This window comes from Equus asinus, unplaced genomic scaffold, assembly GCF_041296235.1.
Source record: "Equus asinus isolate D_3611 breed Donkey unplaced genomic scaffold, EquAss-T2T_v2 contig_2, whole genome shotgun sequence".
NCBI lineage: Eukaryota > Metazoa > Chordata > Mammalia > Perissodactyla > Equidae > Equus > Equus asinus.
The window spans coordinates 637889-653577 of NW_027224849.1; the positions used below are offsets into that span (position 1 = coordinate 637889).

The 15689-nt window shown below is 34.8% G+C and overlaps 1 long non-coding RNA gene and 1 pseudogene across 1 annotated transcript; one reads left to right on the forward strand and one right to left on the reverse strand.

The window, feature by feature from the left end:
• LOC139043320 (centromere-associated protein E-like) overlaps positions 1-15689 on the reverse strand; it is a 79574-nt pseudogene that overhangs the window by 40086 nt on the left and 23799 nt on the right.
• LOC139043322 (uncharacterized) lies at positions 349-2486 on the forward strand. Its single transcript, XR_011500411.1, has 3 exons — positions 349-504; positions 1137-1310; positions 2349-2486. It is a non-coding gene; the product is annotated as an uncharacterized lncRNA (long non-coding RNA).

The following is a 15689-nucleotide window of genomic DNA, read 5'->3' on the forward strand; positions in this document are numbered from 1 at the left end:
GAAGCCAAACCCCAGAAAACTAAAGACCATTTCCATAGAGGGTGTGTTGTACCAACCTCCATGTTCAAAGCATCCAAGCTTAAACCAAGTGTTTGAGCTTCTTTAGAGAGATTTCCTATGTTCTGACTCATTCTTGCATTCTCCTCAAGGACCATCTTATACTTTTGCTCAGTTTCAACATGTTGATTTTTAAAATCTTGGAATTCTTGATCAGTTCTTTTATAATTCAACTGGCTAGCTGCTAGGTCACTTTTAGTTTTCCCAACTTCTTCAAGTAAATCTTGAATTCTACTCTCTTTATGAACTACTTCAGAAAACAATTTGTCTTTTTCTGATGTTATTTTACAGAGCTCTTCAGATTTGTCATTTATCTATGGAAAAGAAATAAAATTTAGCTATGTTAGCAATATAAGATCCACTACAGCAGTTATCAGGAAAAGAAAAGCTTTATCTGCAAAAAAGAAAAAAGACATTGAAATTAAGCACAGATTTGACTGAGGAAAGGTAATATTTTTATTGTCACATCTTTATAACAATATATTATCCTGCTTAACTTTACCATCAAAGTTTTGTTTGGGTTCTAGTAAGGATTGAGTGGAGAAGAAACACTTAATTAGGATGTCTTTATTTCCTTATCTATCATTCTAAAGTGTTTTCTAACTTTATGGTGTTTCAGGCATCTTATGGTTTTTCTTAGAATTTGACTTATTATTTTCTTTCTAAAGGCTTTGAATGCAGCTCAGATTTCCAAAAACTTAATCCATGAATAATTTAAATTTTAAATAACTTAAATTTAAACTATTATTTAAGTAATTAATTTAAACCAACAATATCCAGCTTATAAATAGTTTAATCATTGTGAAAGATAAAGGAGAAGGAAGTAGGAAAAAGAGAGGAGAGCCAAAGTTGAGACAAAGGAGAGGGAGCGAGACAGTAGAGCTCTTGTAACCACAGGCTCAGGGTAGGAGGCAGGTCTGTGTAACTCAGCTTTTAGATCCATAACTATGTGTTGGGCTAAAAAACAGCATGTACTTTAAAGAGTTTTTAGGATGACTAAATAACGTTGCTAAAGTTGTTTAGCATGATGCTCACCATGTAGTAAGTACTCAAATTCTTGTCCTTTTTATTTCTTTCAGAAAGGCAGAAAAAGGAAAGGCTGGCAGAAGGTTTCCGGAATTGCTCACTAGGCTGCAATATTTACGTCAACCTCTAAAACTTCATCAATGCCACCCTCTTTACCTCCTTACTCTCCTTTATTCAACATAGTGATATGACCACAGCAACAGCACCAAAAAAGATAAAGACTAAGGGTGGGCCATCAATCTCTGTTGAAAAGCACTACATCTGAGGACTATAGAAATGGCCCCTACATGGATCTCATTACTAAGTATACTGTTACATATTCTTTGAAAATGTTCCTAACAAGCAGGGTCAAATGTTTACAGTCTCTTCACTGTTACTTTAAAATAAACTATGGCAAAATATTTAAGGCAATATTGCAAGGGTTTTTATTTCAAAGTAAGAGTTATTTGCTTAAAAACATATTTACCTCTTTCCTTAGCATTTCTACTTCTGAGGGTAAAGATTTCAACTCTGAGAGCAAATTAACTTCTTTATGCAAAGCTTCATTTTCTTCAACTTCTTTATTCAGTTCTTTCTGGAGATCAGTAATCTTTCTTCCTGATTCCAAATTACAGAGCAAATCTAGGATATTTTTGGTAAATTAAACAGTTTGCAGTTATTGGGACAATTTAAATTACATACAAACTTAGATTACTTAATCAGATTATATAAAATTTATTAAAGAAAGAACCAGTGTTGGTCAACAGGTAATCCAATTGTTAAAAGTTCTTGAATCGCCTTTTTCAAGATCGGGTCCAATTCATTTGAAAAATAATTCTTAAACCTTTATAATTTGAAGTCCATGGAAACACTTATAAATACTGACACCAAATGATATTGAAATTTAATATTAGGCTACTTACAAACATCAGAGAACAATGGACTTTTAATCATTGGAATGGAGGTGCAAAATCCTTTAGGCAGTTGGATTTGCAAAGAGGTAAGTCTGAAATTATAAAATACCTTTTGGAACTTTTCCATCTATAAGGCAGGTGAGTTTTGCTATTTCATTAAAAGAAGATTGTAATTCTTTCTCCAGATCAACTTGCATTTTCTTCTTTGCCTCCAACTGCCTTTGATATAACTGAATATCATTTTCCATTTGCTTGCATGCACTTGCAAGTTCTTTCTATGAGAGAAACAATACAAATTCACAAAAATGTAGTGATCATTACAACTGCTTTATTATAAATATAACAAAAATCACTTACCATTTTCTCTTTCAGCTCCAGATTTTCACTCCTGAGACAGGCTGCTTCTCTCTTGGCATCGAGGGCTACAGCCTCAGCATCGAACAGAGTCTGTTTCATCTGTTTGAGGTCTTGAATGTTTTCCTATACACACAACAAAAAGGATTTCCTGAAAGCTAACTTTCTTAGAGTTGGAAAAGACTTTAGAGAACACACACACAGATGTCATTCCTAACAAATCAAAAATGGTGAAAATACGTTAATCACCAAATTTTTTTTAGGATAGATGAAAAGAAATGACATTTTCGAAAATAAAAATATTTTTAAAAATTCTGGTTATCTTTTTCCAAATTATAAAAGCACTATATATATAGAAGTACTGTAATTTAAGAAATCTGTTATTGTTTAAAAAAGATTAACACAATTGTTGCTCAGCTAGCCTGTTAAAGTTTCCTACGTATTTTTAAATTATTCTCTCCAAAACATGACAGGTGAGCAATTAATAGTTAAAATTAAGAATATTAAATCACAAACTGAAAAAAAAAAGACAAACAATCCAAAAGAAAAAGAGAGAAAAGATACGAACAGGCAACTCACAGAAGAGAAAATATAACTGATAAATACATAAAAAGATCCACTGTGTCATTTTTAAAGAGAAGTAGCATTTTAACATGACTTTAGCTGACATGAATTCAACCATATGTCCTTGGGAAAACATTAATGCATGAATGAATGAATGAATGAATAAAGAGAAAGAAATAAAGAACAACTTTTAAAAAGTGGGCAATTCTGCTTGCCACTCTGTCAGTAGACACTCGAAGATTATATGAAAGTACCTTTCTTCCCAGGGCCTCCAAACAGTAACAACACTTTTAAAAAGAATCATTTGTGATTAATAGAAGGTAACAAAAAGTACTCTGACAAGTTCAAATGAAAACAAAAGAACAACAGAAACTAAGATTAAAAAAATTCTAGCTAGTGGACAGCCCCGTGGCCGAGTGGTTAAGTTCACGAGCTCCACTTCAGTGGCCCGGGGTTTTGCTGGTTCTGACCCTGGGTGCGGACATGGCATCACTCATCAGGCCATGCTGAGGCAGCATCACACATGCCACAGACAGAAGGACCCACAACTAGAACATACAACTATGTACTGGGGGGCTTTGGGGAGAAGAAGAAGAAAAAAAAATGATGACGACGAGTGGCAACAGATGTGAGCTCAAGTGCCAATCTTTAAAAAAAGAAAAAAATTCTAGCTAGAAACTGTTGCCTTTTAAAAAAGGGTGTTAAAAACTAGAATCAAACAGATACTTTCTTGAAGTAATCAGGTGGATTGAAAGCAAATAAAAAAATTTAACAATTTCACCATGAGATTCAAACGTTACTTAATGCCAAGATCTGATATCTTGGCTGAGATCAACTACATACTTCTTCATGCATTTGTATAAAACAATTGAAAAAAATTAAAATGTTTTTTGAATTACTGGTTTTTAATGGAAGCTCACTCCTAACTTACTTACATGCACTCAAAGAATGATGTCCTCAACTCTCTGAGCGAGTCTTTATCTGTAGAATGGCAATGATACCAACAGTCCCTTTCCCATAGGGTTAGTGATAGGATTAAATAAAATACTAAATGTAAAACAACTACAACAATGCTCGGCACACAGTAGGCTCAACGTAAGCATTTGCTATGATGATGGTGATGGTACACTATAAATGCCAACATGATTACACAACAAAATAAACCTGATTTTTACCGATGAGTATGACAAGTCCATGTTCACATTTTCTGATTTTTGAGTGTCTATGTATTTCTGTAGCTTTTTAATCTGGTCTTCCTTTTCTCTAAGCAGCTCTACTTTTGAACTTAGTTCATTCTAAAAGAATCAAAGGAGAGTGAAACACAATTTAATTGGATCTAAATTCTAAGGGATTAAAAAGAATTTACATTTAATAGTTTAGACAGTAAAATTTAAAAGTTGATACTTAAATATAATTCCTTCTCTTTTCTGAAATCATGTTCAATTACATATGATGTATATTTTATAGCTCTAGTCCCTTATCAACAGAAATATCAACATAAAAGCTCACCTCAAGATCTTGATTATACACTTCTGCATGCTTAACTAAATTCTTTATTTAAGTTGGAAATTTCATGAATTAGTTGCATCTGTAAGAGCATGTGAACAGGCAACAGAGAAAACCAATAGTTAAACAGAGCAAAAAAAAAAAAAAGACAGCATTCATTCACTGCTTCAGAATCACCTAACACAGTAAGAAGGGCTGAGAGATAACTGTTCAAGCTACTGCAGCAGAGCACCTCATTATTTAAAAATACAAAAACTCTCCCAAAAGACCAAACCCAACTAACCAAACGAAAAATCCCAAAACCCCACAAAACAAAGAAGAAAACCTCAGCATAACCCAAATAACAGTTACATCATCTGTTAATAAAGTTACAATAACATCAAAAGTACATTAGTAGGCATCACTTGGAGGAGATGAACTGTAATCAAACTTTTAAAAAACATTCTCTGAATAGATTTTTGTTTTGGGTAAGTTAAATGCATAAATGTATTTACCCCGTAAGATTTTTTCTTCCCATGAATTAGCCATTTAGCTTTACACTGGCGTGCTTGTTAATGCGTTGTGATCTGGAATGCAGGTTTGGATTAGGCTGGTTCCATGTGGTGCTCACCAAAGCTACAGAGGTATGCACAGCATTACCAACTATCTACCCTGTTGGTTTATTCCACAGGGAATATTGGAAAGATGATGTTATCGCTTTACATTGTCCAACTGTCTAAAAGTATAAAGAATACTTAAAGATATAAGTATTTCTATTAAAGTTTCCTTTCTATCAAAATAGCTATAGCATTAACTATCTCAGTACCATAAACTTTTGTGTTCAAAACAAGTAAACTACAATTTCCTAAGATAAACATATTTTTCCTTAGAATTATTTAATCTTAATAATCAGATGAGTCCTTAAAGAGTAAAAGCAAATTCTAGTAGAATGCAAGCGACTGGCTGTTTCCATCCTAAACTAGTTTCAGATTTCAGACTAGTGTTGACGTTCTTATTTTAGGGCAGTATCATCCAACAGAAATATAATGTGAGCCAAATTTGTAATTTAAAATTTACTAGTAGCCACATTAAAAAATAAAACAGGTAGAATTAATTTTAATAATACATTTTATTTAACCTAATATATCCAAAATATTGTCATTTCTTCATGTAATCAATATAAAAAAAATGAAATATTTTACATTCTTTTTTCATACTGAAGTCAATTCAGACTGGCCCCAATTCAAGTGCCCAGCTGCCACATGTGGTGAGTGGCTGCCCAATTGTTTGGCAAAGTTTTAGACATTTGTATAGGTTGTAATTTAAACTGGCTTCATCTTTTACCTCTTCTTCTCTGTTTCTAACTTTCGTGCAAGAAAGCTGCCTATTTCTAATTTTTGTGCAAGAAAAGCACATTTACCAAAAAGAAAGAACTAAATGATCATTCTTAATTTTGGAAAATATTTAGAAAATAAAGATTTAGAAGGAAAAATTCTCCCACTTCTCATTTGAAATAGCACTTCATTTGAAGTATTGGTTCTCATAAACAGAAAAAGATGAAGCAACTTTTGTAAAGATCTGAGTGTAACCTTCCAATAACATATTGTTTAAGATGCTGAGCATAAAGTGTACAATACGATCAAAAGTTAATCTGTTGCTGCTTAAGAAAACAATGTAGATTTCAGCTGTAATTTTCCGCAGGTGAAATGAAATACTTAAGTTCTTAAGACAAAAATCTCCAAGTTGTGAAAATTATAAAATTAAATAAATCAAGTTTTTGTCTTAAGAACTTAAGTATTTCATTTCACCTGCTGAAACTTAGAGCTGAAATCTGCATTGTTTTCTTAAGCAGCAGGACTGAAATTTCTCTTGTTCCCTGAGCTTGATTATACTGACCTTATTTCTCCCTCTAAAATCACTATTTAAACATCCTATATTATGATATTCCCACTTGAGAATTATCCACAGCTTTGGTGATTTTTGGTGAAACCCTTTGGCAAACCAGAGCAATGACATAGGTCCTAAAGCCATAATTTGACTTTTACTCTTTTTTGGTTAAACTTTTCCCCAAAATATATGTTTTGGAACATATTTTACTGCATACACATAAACTTACAATATTTTCAGTTTAAAATGGAATGGATATTGTAAAACTGTCTTTGAAAAGAATAAGTTTTTATTACTTAATCTTTTATGTTACCTTACAGAACCTAGAATTTCAATTTATGTCCAAGAAAAACTGAAGAGAATAGGATTATTTTCCCCTTTGACTGTGGTTAAAAAAGAAAAAAAAATCCAGATGTGAGATTCAAGTCATACATTCTGTTATTTTGTAATCTTTTTGAGTGTGACAATTCAGTGAGCTTCAGTTTTTACTAATTGAACATATAAATGACGTAATAAAAAATTAGAGAAATTACTGCTACACTTATGCCCGAAGTTAATTTTACGTCATATTATTTATAATAAGAAATACACAAAAACTTAGATGAAATTTTGGAGTTCGAAGGGGCCTTGGCAAGCACCTGATCTAACCTCAGGGGTGGAGACGCGCAGGAAGGAAGCCCTATGAAATTCGGTGCTTGCTCAAGGCCTTGTCAATAATGCGTGCCAGGCTTGAATCCGCAGTGATGTCGGGAGCAGCAAAACTGGGGCTTAAATCCATGGAGTCTGGCCCCAGAGAACCTGTTCTTAACCACGACGCCAGACCACCTCCTCTCAATAAAATCCAGTTTTACTGACTGAAGTCCACTGTTTTTTTCATGACATTTTGCATTTTGTCAATATGAGAATATTAAAAAAGGTAAAATGAAACTCTGGAGAACTTACAAACTTTTGCGTCTTAGGATATAATACCTATGAAATGTAGGATTAACTAATTTGTAGGTAGAATGGAAATAACATATTTGGCACAGGATTCTTTTTTCCTTTTAAAAAGGAAAAGAGGGTGAGAAACTAAACAATGACACAGAGGAAAAATGATTGTGTCCCTTTGGGCTATTCATACAGAAATCTGAGAAGCAGCTGCAAATTAACTCATACTTTAACCACACCAAACACTGGCTCTTAATTTTGGAGGGAATCACAGATCACTTCACAAGTATGATAACAGCTATGGATTCTCGTTCCCAAAAAATGAGTGAGTTCAAAACTTCTGCAAAATAATTTCATCGTGTCTATAAACTCTAAGTAAACGACTCTCTGCACTAAGAAATCTCTTGAATCTTTTGGACAATTTCTGTCTCCAAAGTCTGATGATTTGGGGATTAGGTTCTCTTAACATGTAGCCTAACATTATACACTGAGAAAATTTAACTAATCTGTTTCATTTCTAAAAATTCCATTAAAACTACTTGATATTAGTTATACTAATTTTTACAATAACTCTCTTATGGAAAAAGAAACATGCAAAATCAGCTTTCCCAGCTATTCTAATAATGTTCTAACTACTTAGGTACATACTTTCTAAAGAAAATGAAGTCCATTAATATGTAGTATCCATACATAAAACATTCACTAGATATTAAAATTCATATTGGTCTCAGAAGGAAACAGCTATGCTCTAGGCAGCAATTCTGGTATACTCAATAAATTATTGATAACATACAAATTATCAGGAAATAATTTCTTCAAGATTAATTCATCAATAGGCAGATTCACCAAACCTGCTCAAAGATGTTTTTGATTCCTTCCTCTTCTTGCACACAAGCACAAGTGAAACAATTATGATTTAACTATTTTTAAAGCAATATAAATGAACTGATTATTTCTTAAATTCTCTAAATTGTGTGTACAAATGGAAAATGGTTGGGTTTTCAATATATCAACCTTAGAAATAAACATCTTTAAGAAAATGATACTTTTAAAAGTGTGGTTTTAGGGTCCAGCCTGGTGGTGTAGTGGTTAAGTTTGTGCACTCCATGGGTTTGGATGCCAGGTGCAGACCTACATAGCACTCATCAAGCCATGCTGTGATGGTGTCCCACATACAAAATAGAGGGAGACCAGCACAGATGTTAGCTCAGGGACAATCTTCCTCAAGCAAAAAAAAGAGGAAGATTAGCAGCAGATGTTAGCTCAGGGCCAATCTTCCTCACACACACACAAAGTGTAGTTTTAGTTTAGTTTTGTGTTTCCACATCTTTTCATCTTTTACCTCTTGATCTTTTTCCGCTTTTCTTTCTAGAGCCTCAAATTCATGCAAACCATTCTTTTCTTTTAATTTCGATTCCATTTCTTCATTTTCTCTTCTTAGTTGTTCATAGTCTAGTACCAGACTATCATAGTTAGCACGAAGTGAATTCAACTCACTTTCTAAGTTTTCCTATTATAAACAAAACCAGATTTTCAAGTCAGAGAGGATTCAAGTTCTTTGTTTTGTTAACTAAAATCTGGATTAGTCAAATAATTCATTTAACCTTGAATCATTTGGTAGTTTGGGCCATTCTCCAATATCTTCCCAATGGTCTAGCTTGATCCACAGCATAACAGAAGGTCTGCCTTTTGGTAAACTAGCTAACATAGAATAGAGGAAGACTATTTTCAAAGAGATAGAATTAAAAAAGAAAGAAAGAAAGAAAGAAAGATCATATAAACAAATGCTCTGCCTGTGCCTGACTTAAAATTCAGTCGGGAGTAGGAGTAGGGCACATAATGGGAAGTCATCTGACCACAGATCCTTAAGCTCCTTGGTAATAAAGCTAATAATGTAATTCTCCACCTGCTTGACTCCTGTTTAATTTCTCAGACAGCTCTGAATTTAGGAAGTGACACGGAGCCATTATTTATTGACTTCTAAAACTCCAACGGCTGCCAGGCCTCACCGTGCTGAACAGAGGCCTGTTTCTGCTTTCTGTTCCATCATGAGGAAGAGTAAGCCATGAGTTAAAAGAAACTAAACCAACACTAGGGATTTGAAAAAAACAACAAACCTTCCAGAGTGTTTTAGGGACACAAAAGCATATAATTCCCCATAATAATTAATTATAAGAACCATTACAACTAATTATAATGGTTAGCTAATGATAATAACAATTCCCAAGAATCACTGCAATTTTATTTCAAAATTAAAATGAAATTTTCTTTAACAAATACATTTATATGACTATGTTATATTTCTTTGAATATTAGCAGCCTAGAAAGCAAACATGGAATCTAAACTTACTAAAGTATTCACTACAGTATTCCTTATTTCTTAAAGTTTTCATAAGACTATATAATTTTATTTACTTTCATTTTTCAGCATTATTTGGCAATATTACCCTTCCCTGATACACCATTCTACTTTATGCCTGAGAATTTTGATACTTTTAAAATCAGCCCTTTTTACCTTCAAGGGATGGCCCAAGGCAAAACAGAAACTTACCAAAAAATCATAGATACCAAGATCTGCTGGTAAAAACTAGAAGCAAAGGTTTACCTATTACCATACTTTAGGAAATGTTTAGCCTCTCTCTGTATGCCACAGTTACCAACGAGGAGTGTAACAAGTTGGGGAAGCCTTAATAAGAACCTCAACTACTACTGAAACAGTCAGAGCTAGACATGTGCCACAACAGCAAACATCAATAACAAATGAATTTAAAGAAGAGTAAAAGGATAATGTTCTGTAAAATACATTTAAGTTACCTGACTTAGTAGTTTTGTTGCTGGATTCCACTCTGTCTCAGTTAATGTATCAAGAGTGTTACTGAAAATATCAGACTCTGAATAGAGAGCTATAATTAGGGGGAAAAGAAATTTATCCATAAACATGTTATTAAGTTTCCTAAAACTCAAATTAAAGATTAAAAAAATTCTGATCTGAGGTAATAAGCTCAAATTAGTTAATATGTGCTCACAGTATGAATGCCAAGAATATATAAACAGATGTGATCATTTATATACTCGTGCGAATTAAGATCACTGGTTAGAATTAGTGATAAAATGTAGGATCCTTAGTACAACACATTCATGCACGGCATAAGGACGTTTCAGTCAAGGACGGACTGCATATACAACAGGCGTCCCACAAGATTAGTACCACAGAGCCCAGGTGTGTAGCAGGCTGTACCACCTAGGTTTGTGTAAGTGCACTCTGTGATGTTCACACAACAACAAAATTGCCTAAAGATGCACTTCTCAGAACACGTCCCATCATTAATCAACGTGCGACTGTATAGGTTAAAAGGACAAATTCTAAATTTGAGATTTAATCATTGTAAGCAGATTTTTAAATGCCCCTAAAAAATACTTATAATGTTAGAGACAAACTTTGCAACAGATTCCTGTGTAAATGCTACCCTTTCAAGATTAGCAAAGTTTAAGCCAGACATTATATGGGTACTAACTTAATGAGCAGTGATTAAAACAAAAACAAAAAATAAAAATATCTGTCTCAAATGTTTCAACTACAGCACATCATTCTTAAGAGATCTGGAAAAAATAGAGAACTTCATCAATGTTCACTTTCTTAAAATTACTTATTTTTATCATCGTAATCACATCTAAAATACATACATTTTATTTAACTGTGTTTATCACATTAACTGAGTTATAAATAAAGTCTCTCTTTATAGGGATACTTTTATAATTAAAAGTAGTTGAAGAAGAACTCACATTCATCAATTTCTCCTCCTAAAGTTAGAGCAGACTTATGTGTCTTTGTTGTTACATTCTCTGGTACATTAAACTCATTTACATAGTTTGAATCCTTCATTTTGTTAATTTTGCCAACACACCAAGTGACTCCTCGTTTTTTTTTAGCCTAAAGAAGAAGAAATCAAAATTACCTCACACACATCTGGCTCAAACATCATAAAACAAGGGAACTAGTTTCCATTTTTAACAACCATTGACTTGGTAGAATTCTTATTCAGCCTAGTTTAATATCTTATCAGTCTAAGGACATCCTGAGATAAGAAAACATATTCAAACTTTTCAAATTAGTGTTAACTTCATAATAAATTTGATGAAACTATTATTTAAATTTCATTTTGTATTTGAAGGCTTACTTACAAGAATTTCTGCAAATTTACTGAAAGGAATTAGTTAAGTATCAATCCTTCAAGTAATCTGGTGTTACAGAAGACAGCACAGCCACCAACATAGTGACCAAAAGCACTTCTGGGAACCCAGCCTTAACTGGGAAGGAACAGACAGGCAGCCCATTTGAACTTCCCTCAGCAAGTAAATCTTCCACAGGGCCATTCCCATGCCAATTCTTTGCCAGTTTATAAAGCTCACGATCCAACCAGCGCTCCTAATCTTGTTCCTTCCGTTCTCCCTTGGGACTCTGTTCCCTCAGGTATCTGTTCATCTGTCGTCTTCACTACCTTCTTCCACTGGGCTTTAAGAATGCTCAAGCCTCTGTTTTCTGCTTTTGATTTTTTCAAAAACAAACCCTTCACTCCTTCCTTCTCTCTAGCCAACATTTTCTTTTAGTTTCTATGTTCTCTTCTTCCTCGTCTCTCTACTTCTTCCTCATCCCTCCTGGGATACCTCTGTCTCCTGGTTCTTGTCCCACCCAGCTAGCTGTCCTCATCACTCACTTGGCTTTACTGCTTTCTCTTTCTCTGACCACCGCCTAAGTGTTTTTCCATATTTTACAGGTATATTCCTCTCTTGTCCCTTTACTAGAACAAGCATTATCTCATCTTTTTTGATCCTCTCAACAATCCTCTCTTACTACATCCACTTTATAGATGCCTGAGTGTCCAAAAAGTTTACATGAGTTGTGTACAGTCATACAGCCAATTGGTGGCTGAGCCCATGCTTGTAACTTCAGACCTTATCCACCACCCATTCCACTGCGTTGCCTGTCAAGATTATCTGTTGTCCCCAGAATATATGGCTTCTGCTTGAAATGGCCAGCCCTTTCCACAGCCTGCTCTGCAAAAGCACATTCATATATAAATCCTTGATTCCCATGACCTTCAGCTCAACTCCATTCGCTCCCAAAGCCACTGGACCCTGTCATCTGAAACTCATAAACCTAGAACTCCTTCCACCCCAGTGATTCAGTTAATCCCATTATAGCTAGTTAGCTTAAGAGGGACATCTAGTCTCTTGATCCACTGTTTTCTTTCTGCCAGCTACCTTTGGGCTCTCATCCCATCATCTTAGATTCTATAGATCACCAGTTCAATCACATTTTTGGGTCAATGGTCTCAAACTATTAGACCCATTCTGTGTTCCCCACACCTATCCTATCACAATGTACACTCAGATGAATTACACTGCCATCTGAGCTTTTATTAGCCTCCTGAACACTGTGTGGACAGCCAGAAGACTGGCTACCAACATCACCTGGGCCCTTAAGGCTGCCTGGCAAGACTCCTTGCCCCCTCGTTGGCTTTCTTTTCCATTCCCTACAAAGGCGAGACTATTTCAAACCCTTAGCAGGTCTACAAACTGTGTCTCTACCATCTCCAGCCACCACAGAAGAAAAATTAAACCTCCTATTTCACAAAGAAAATACAAGCCTAAACTTACAAAAGCATTACTTGCATTGATTCCTACCCTTTTCCTCTGTCCTTGTTATAATGAAGGAGTGTTTCTCCTTCTATCTAAGGCCAGACCCTTCTACTGTATTCAAGATCCTACGCCTTTGGGCCATCTCAGCCTACTGCAAGGTGGCTTTCATTCCCAATACATAACTCAAATTGTTTTTGCAAAGGAGCTTCTTGTTTCTAAATCCAAAAAGTTTTAGTCTATATTTGTCTTATTTAACTTCTCAGCAGAACGTGACATCACTGACATAGAATGTGACCTCTCTATGCAACATTCTCTTCTTTTAGTTTACCACGTTCACGTGGTTTCTTTCTTAACTCTAGAGCTAAACCTGGGCTCCTTTAGGCATTCCTCTGTTTTGCTTTTACCTAAAAAGTTGTTTGGGAGGATCTTATCTTTGGCCCTCTGTTCTTTTCATTCTCAACATGCTCCCAGAGCAAGCTCATCCATTCTCACGACTTTAATTTGGATTTGCAGTAGTTAATGCCCAAATTGATATCTCCATCCCAGATCTTTCACTTGATTTTCATATATTTGCATTTTCAACTGCCTGACACCTTAAACTAGAGCTGACCCAAATAAAACACTGGACAGCTCCACTGCTCTTCACTCAATGTTCCTTAACTCAACAAATACTGCTACCAGCTATCCAGCAAGCCCAGTAATGTGTGCATGTCATTCTAGATGCTTCCTTCTCCCTTTCCATGTCCCCATGTTGAAACAATCACAAAGTTCTGTCGAGTCTGTCTCCCAAATAGCTCTCCAATTTACCCATTTTTTTTCCATCTCCAGAGCCACAAGCCTTGTGGAGGCCCAATCAATTGTAGGTACACAGTAGCCACATCTTTCTAAACAGCAATTCCAATCATGTTACCTACAAGGCTTTCCCATATCCTTAGCATAATGCAATGTTCGAATCCTACAATGTGGTTTAAATGCCCCTGCCACCAGAATATTTTAAGTCCAAGAAATATGTTTTCTCACGACTCCAAGCTTTTGTACATGTAGATGTCTAACCGGCATACTTTTCCCTACCCCTTTCCTTGGGCTGTTTCCTACTCATGGCTGAGCCAACAGATGGTTTTGATGCCTTCCATTTACCTGGTATGGTGGACTTAAAGGTAGCGTCTATTAATAATAATCTTAACAGCATACACTTATTGAGGATTTGCTGTATGGAGAGTATAGTGTTAAGCACATTCTATATATCACTTCACTTAATTGTCACATCAGTCCTATGAGGTGAGGATCAAGCTTTCTCACAGATAAGGAAACTGCAGCAAAAAGTATTTAAGAAAGGGCCCAAGGTCGAGAGTTAGGAATTGACAGAACTGGGATTCAAATCCAGAAAGTCCAGCTCCAGAGGCCATTCTCTTAACCATGACACTATCACTCCCCAAAACATCTGCTGGATAAATAAACCCCTACTCTGGTAAAAACAAAAGCACACAGACTGGAAGCCAGAATTTTGATTACTATGTTGATTTATAGTCTAGATAAATTTTCCTGAGATTACTATTTCTGTTTCATTAAATAGAAAATATTACCACATACTCTAGACACCTGTGGTTTCCAATCACCTAATCAATTTCATTAGAATTTCATAAGAAGTATAGTGCAAATAGATTCCTTGACTACATCCCAGACTTTCTGAATTAGGATCTCTTCATATGGGAATCAGGGTTAAGTATTTTTAATGAACGTTCTAGGTGTTGTTGAGGTATAGGCAAATACACAAAAGGTTCTTTCCTAAAATATACTGTATCAAAGGATAAGAAACACATAGCTATATAATAAGCATATAAGAATACCAATTCTATTCCCTATATATCAAGTTTAAGCTGTCATCTTTCATAAAAAAAATAAGACCCATATATGTGCTGCATACAAGAGATGCATTTCAGACTGAAAGACACTCACAAACTGAAAGAGAAGGAATGGAAAAAGATACTCCATGAAAATGGCAATGAAAAGAAAGCTGAGGTAGCAATATTCATATCAGAAAACATAGACTTTAAAATAAAAACTGTAACAACAGACAAAGGGCACTACATAATGATAAAGGGAATGATCCAACAAGAATATTTAACATTTACAAATATCTATGCACCCAACATAACAGCACCTCGACATATAAAGCAATTATTAACAGACATAAAAGGAGAAATAGCAACACAATAATAGTAGAGGACTTTAACAATCCACTTACACCAAAGGAGAGATCATCAAAACAAAAGATCAATAAGGAAACGTTGGCCTTAAATGACATATTAGACCAGATGGACTTAGTACACATGTATAGAACATTCCATCCCAAACCTGCAGAATACACATTCTTTTCAAACGGACATGGAACATTCTCCAGGACAGATCACATATTAGACCACAAAACAAGTCTCAATAAATTTAAGAAGACTGAAAAAATACCCAGCATCTTTTCTGACCACAATGGTATGAAACTAGAAATCAACTACAGGAAGAAAATCAGAAAAGCCACAAATGGATGGAGCTTAAACAAAATGCTATTGAACAACAATTGAGTCAAAGAAGAAATCAAATGAGAAATCAAGAATATCTGGAGACAAATGAAAATGAAACTACGACAGGCCAAAGTCTATGTGATACAGCAAAAGCGGTTTTAAGAGGGAAGTTTATATCAATACAGGCCTACCTCAACAAAGAAGAAAAATCCCAAATAAACAGTCTAACAGTGCACCTAAAGGAACTGGAAAAAGAAGAACAAAGCCCAAAATCAGTAGAAGGAAGGAAGTAATAAAAATCAGAGCAGAAATAAATGAAATAGAGACTAAAAAAAACCAG